Genomic DNA, 6,782 nt, shown 5'->3' with positions numbered 1-6,782 from the left:
GCCGATGTGTTCTTTCAACATCGCCGTAAGCAATTATATGGCCAGTAAAGTTATTTGACACCATCCTAAGATACTGCAGACTGATTTTGGTCAACGGAATCTTCCTAAAAAAGTTTGGCCGACATGTTACTTGAAATATCGCTATAAGTAAAACATGGCTGATGTGTTTATTCGACATTATCTTAAGAACTCATGTAGCCGGTGAAGCTATAGACATTAGTGTTTTTGGCAAATGCAATTGTATCAAAAACAGGGGGGCATGTGTTCATAGCGTAATTTGGCTACTTAGTCTGTATGATCAGCCAAATTATTTTAACTGGTGATCAAGCTAATTAATTGATAAATTATTGAAGAACTGCAACAGGTTTATTTTGCAAAGATCTAGGACAAGTCCTGGCTTGACTCGGGGAAATTTTGAGCTACATGGATGCTGCCCAGGTCAAGTCGTACCAAGATATAAAGGCCAAGCTTCACGCAAGGGAAAGCGCAGCAAAGAGAATCAAGAGATCTTGATTACTTGGTATGATTAGCAACGTTGCCGGATATTTATTGTTTTCTTGTGGACCAGGGCGTATCTGTATGTGAATTGCTTGCACTCGGAACTGCTACGTACGTGACGGTACAAATTGTTAGCTGATTTGGTAGGTATACAGCTTTGTAATCGCAAGGCAAAAGTCTGAAACGAACCTTGATCTCGTAGACCAAGTTTGAATCGAACCCTCACGTTTAAATCCCTGATTCTCGAACCCTGACCTCTCCCATCCCGAACTTCCTGGACGTTTTCTAGCCTATTTTTGTTTGTGAGATGGGATTAGCTGATGTGACAGGGATTAATGGAGATTCGGTGGCCTTGTCCTGCCAAATTAAGGAGCCTGGACGTTTGGGCCCATAAACCATGATGCACCTCTTCCCAACGAGGAAATCTCGTTGCATAAGCGCAAAGATTCAGTTCGTATTTTCCCATCCTTCCACTCTAGACGGGGCGGCCATGGTGACATGAGGGTGATCAGGACGGCAGGAAGACGATCAAGGCCGAGCACTTCGTCACCGATGCCACACCTTTTCATCGGTATCTCCGGGACCTTTTGGAAGTACTGGCCGTCCCTGACTCGCGACGGCATCAAATTGATACTCGCCAGCGGCGGAATCAACCTAGAACTGGCCGGCGGCGAAGACTTTCACTGACAAATAGAAGACGCGGGTAAGAGCATCTCCAACAGACGCGCTAAAACGGTCGCGCGGCATAAAAATCGCTGGTTCGCAGCGCGCTGGAGCAAAATCGCCGCTCCAGCAGGCGCTGCAAACGGGGCGGCGCTGTAAATATTTTTTTGGGCGCGGGCGGGTTTGCGCCATCGCGTGCGCTATACTTTGTGCGCCGGCTACAGCGCGACATCGCTCGTCCACGCGCGAAGAAACCCCCGCGCTGAATTTTTCCCTTCCGCCTCGCCGCCCGACCGCGCAATCCGTCGTCTCCGCGCGGCCGCCGGCGCAATCCCGACGATGGACGGGCCCTCCGGCAACCCAGCGACCCCTCCCTACTCCGTCCCGCCCTCCGCCGCAGCCGCCGCATCCGCATCGCCGCCACCCAATGCGGCAAACCCTAGCGGTGGCGCCGACGCCGGCAACACAACGGCTGCCGCTCGTGCGCTCTTCGTTCCGCCGCGCGGGACGCTGCACACAGGCACTGCCGCCGCGCAGATGGCATCCGCGCAGGCCACCGACAACGCGCGGGCGGCGCCGAGGAGGAAGGCGTCGTCGAACAAACGGCCATACATCGCCGCCGCCTCCGTCGCGCCGCCGAGGAAACCGAAGGCGCCCACCTCCAGCCGGCCGCAGCCTCCGCCGTCTCCTCCACCGACGAACCAGACGCCGCCAGCGCCTCCGTCCAGCAACCCCGCGGGCGCACATACAGTGCATGATGAAATGCCCGAGAGGTAAAAAACACTACTTTTCATCCAAATTTTAGTTTAGATGCATACATAGCCGGAGAATAATGAATTTCATTGCAATGTAGAGTCGATGATGACACATTCATGGAGGCAATGAATGTTGGATCTTCGTTTATGCATGATGAAGCCGTTGAAGGATATGAAGAATATGAGGATGTCGATGAGGAAGGAGAAGGGATGGTCGAACTTCGCCATCCCGGTCGGTCGGCGAACTACACCATAGCGGAGGACAAGTTGCTTTGCAAGACGTGATTGACAATTGAAATGTATCCAACAACCGGTTTCGATCAAACAAAAGAAACATATTGGATGAGGATGAAGGAGTACTTCAACACACACAACATATGTGTGGCGCCGTTCGTATGAGGTGTGGCGCCGATGAGAATGATGCCACATAAAAGGATTAGTCCGGTGAAAAAGTTCAGCGGTCCGTGCTTTTCTTTTAGAAAAAGGTTATTTTTTTCAAAATCGCCCTGATTGGGTGCATCGAACGAGCCCCCGGTCGGCCACCGTCTCCGCGTGATATGGGTGCACTGGACGTGCCTCCGTCGGACGCCTCTGCTCACTTCGCCACCGCTGGAAACTTCCGGCCGCCTCTCCTTAATTCGCCGCCGTCGGACGCCTCTCCTTGCTCCCTTCACCTTAACTCATTCCTCAGCGAGAGTGCATCCGGCATTACAGGCATCGTTGAGGAAGATGTGGGTCGTGGATTATGGGCCCAACCTACCAGCCCGTCTACTTGACTGGACCAGACCACCGAATACCTTAATCCCTGCCACATCAGCTAATTCCAGTGCACAAACGAGAATAGGGCAGAAAACGTCCAGGAAGTCCAGGATGCAAGAGGTCAGGGTTTGAAAATCAGGGATTAGAACATCAGAGTTCGATTCAGACTTGGTCTACGAGATCAAGGTTAGTTTCAGACTTTTGCCTAATCGCAACCGAATCAAGGAAAACCCACGTCTGGTCGGTTTGGCCTTTGGTGTTTCGGTCGTACACGCTAAGTCCTGCGTGCCTTCGATATAAGGCCACGGCCGATTGGAAAAAGAGACCCCCAGTCAATCGATCTATCAATATAATTTACCTTTCTTTTCTTTTTACGTACTGTTTTTCTATATCGTCTTCTCCGCCATGCCCTAGCAGCCCTAGGGTTTGGTTCAATCTTTACCGCTTTGCGCTGAAAAGCGGTCGTCTTTCCTCTCCGAAATTGAGGTATCTTTGTTGATTTGCTCGGAAATCATCCGTTCGTCGTCACGAAAGTACGACGGTTATCCTAGTGTTGCGCGGCAGTTTTCCGTGCCAACACTTTCTTGTAGTTGCGGATGCTTGCAAGGGGTATAATCACAAGTATGTATTAGTCCTAGGAAGGGCGGTGCATTAGCATAGGTTCACCCACATAACACTTATCAAAACAATGAAGATTATTTAGCCACATGAAGCGAAAGCACTAGACTAAATTCCCGTGTGTCCTCAAGAACGTTTGGTCATTATAAGTAAACAAACCGGCTTGTCCTTTGTGCTAAAAAGGATTGGGCCACTCGCTGCAATTATTTCTCTCGCATTTTACTTACTTGTACTTTATTCATCTGTTACATCAAAACCCCTGAATACTTGTCTGTGAGCATTTACAGTGAATCCTTCATCGAAACTGCTTGTCAACACCTTCTGCTCCTCGTTGGGTTCGACACTCTTATTTATCGAAAGTACTACGATACACCCCCTATACTTGTGGGTCATCAATACTATTTTCTGGCGCCGTTGCCGGGGAGTGAAGCGCTATTGGTAAGTGGAATTGGTAAGGAAAACCTTTACTGTTTGTGCTGATTTTATTTCTGCCTGCTGCTATAAGTCATTATGGAGAGATCTTCTCTTCAATTTCTATTTGGGAAATCTACTACTACTGCAACGGTAGTGGATGAGGCGCCAGGTGAAGAAGTAATACCATATAAAATACCTATGAAAATTATTGAACGTGTTATGGATAACCGCTATGAAGGGGATGGAACTGTCCATCCTGGTGATCATTTACTGTTTTTACATGAGTTATGCGGGTTATTCAAATGTGCAAGTATTGCTATGAATGAAGTTAGAAAGAAACTATTCTCTATATCGCTGTCTGGTAAAGCGGCGCATTGGTATAAATTGCTGAAGAATGGTGATTCTCTTGATTGGGAGGACATTGTGCCTTTATTTTATTCCAAATTCTATCCTCCAAGTGAAATTCACAAAGATCGGAACCGCATATATAATTTCTGGCCTCATGATGGAGAAAGTATTGCCCAAGCTTGGGGGAGATTGAAGTCTTTAATGCTCAAATGCCCCATTCATGAGCTTCCTGGTAATGTTATTATTGATAATTTCTATGCAAGACTTTCTTTTCAAGACAAGACCTTGCTGGATACTTCTTGTTCTGGATCATTTACACGCAACAAAGAAGAGTTTAAAAGGGACCTTCTTGATCGGATCCAAGAAAATACTCGAAGGTTGGGAGAACGACAAGGATAGAGAATCGGTATAATTTATGATTATAAATGCATTGAAGCTTTTATGGATACCGATAAATTTCGTAATATGAGTGCTACTTATGGTCTTGATTCTCAAGTTGCTGCAAATCTTTATAAAGCTTTTGCTTCTCATTATGAATTGCCTAAGAAGAACTTTGATAAGTATCATGAACCGTATAAAGATAAAATTGATTCATCTATAAATAAATGTGTTGTAGTTGAAACTGTTGATCATGTTATTCCTGAAGCTTATATTGAAAAAACTCCTTTCCCTCCTAAAATGAAGGAGTACTCTGTTATAAATAGTGCGGTTCATAAAAGTGAAAAGAAACCTATAGAACCTGAAGAACAAATAAAAGTTGAACCTCGTTGTTGCAATAGTTAAAGATCTTGTGACTCGAAAATGTAGAAGATGGTCATATTATTTTCTCGTGAAGATGCTTCTAATATTGTTTCGCATCCTAATAAGTCTAGAAAAACTAGTGTTCGTATGCTATCTGTTAGAATTGGTGATCATTGTTATTATGGTTTATGTGACATTGGTGCAAGTATTAGCGCTATTCCTTATGAGCTTTACACGGAGATTATGCATGAAATTGGTTCTTGTGAACTTGAAGATATTGATGTGGTTATTCAGCTGGCTAATAGAGAAACTATTTCTCAATTGGTATTGTTCGAGATGTGGAAGTTCTATGTGGTAAGATTAAATATCCTGCTGACTTTTTGGTACTTGGTTCTGCTGCTAGTGATTATTGTCCTATCATTTTTGGTAGACCTTTTCTAAATACTTGTGGAGCTATTATAGATTGCAAGAAAGATAAAATTTTGACTAAATTTGCTGGTGAATCTTATGAGATTAACTTCTCTAAATTTACCAAAACTCCTTATAAAGCTGATTTGCCTAATGATGACTTTAAAATGGAACAGTGTGCATCTATTGTTCTTGTTCCTAATAATCCTTTGCAGCAACACTTGGAGAATAGCGAGAGTGAAGTTTTTAGGAAAGAAAGAGATGAGCTTGAGGAAATTTTTCTTCGCCAACCTATTCTCAAGCATGATTTACCGGTGGAAGATCTGGGTACAACACCGCCACCGAAGGAAGATCCTGTCTTTGATTTAAAATCTTTGCCTGATAATCTTAAATATGCTCATATTGATGATAAGAAAATATATCCTGTTATTATTAGTTCTAAGCTTACGAGTTTGAAGAAGAAAGGCTATTGCAAATATTGAAGAAACACCGAGGCGCTATTGGCTACACTCTTGATGACTTGAAGGGGATTTCTCCCTCTATTTGCCAACACGCCATTAATATGGAAGATGATGCAAAGCCTGTTGTTGAACATCAGCGTCGTCTAATTCCGAAGATGAAGGAGGTGGTAAGGAATGAGGTATTAAAACTTCTTGAAGCTGGTATTATATATCCTATTGCTGATTGTGCATTGCGTTCCTAAGAAAGGAGGAATGACTGTTGTGCCTAATGATAATGATGAGCTCATCCCTCAAAGAGTAGTTGTAGGGTATAGAATGTGCATTGATTTTCGAAAAGTTAATAAAGTTACTAAGAAAGATCATTACCCTTTACCATTTATTGATCAAATGCTAGAAAGGTTGTCTAAAAATACTCATTTTTGCTTTCTTGATGGTTATTCTGGGTTTTCACAAATTGCTGTTAAAACTAAAGATCAAGAGAAAACCACTTTCACTTGTCCCTATGGAACTTATGCTTATAGGCGTATGTATTTTGGATTATGTAATGCTCCTGCTACTTTTCAAAGATGCATGTCTGCTATTTTTCATGGCTTTTGCGAGAGTATTGTAGAGGTGTTCATGGATGATTTTTCTGTCTATGGGAATTCTTTTGATAATTGTTTGCGAAACCTCGATAAAGTTTTGCAGAGATGTGAAGAAACTAACCTTGTTCTTAATTGGGACAAATGTCACTTTATGGTTAATGAAGGAATTGTATTGGGACATAAAATTTCCGAGAGAGGTATTGAAGTTGATAGAGCTAAAGTTGAAGCAATTGAGAAGATGCCCTATCCGAGGGATGTTAAAGGTATTCGTAGTGTTCTTGGTCATGCTGGGTTTTATAGGAGATTTATTTAAAGATTTCTTCAAGATTTCAAAGCCTCTTACTAATCTTCTTCAAAAAGATGTACCTTTTGTTTTTGATGATGATTGTAAGGAAGCTTTTGAAACTCTAAAGAAAGCCTTAACAACTGCTCCTGTAGTTGAACCTCCTGATTGGAATTTGCCTTTTGAAATTATGTGTAATGCTAGTGATTTTGCTGTAGGCGCTGTTCTTGGACAGCGAGTAGACAAAAAA

Source organism: Lolium rigidum, chromosome 7, assembly GCF_022539505.1.
Source record: "Lolium rigidum isolate FL_2022 chromosome 7, APGP_CSIRO_Lrig_0.1, whole genome shotgun sequence".
Taxonomy (NCBI): Eukaryota; Viridiplantae; Streptophyta; class Magnoliopsida; order Poales; family Poaceae; genus Lolium; species Lolium rigidum.
Note: the sequence above shows the minus strand (reverse complement) of the source record.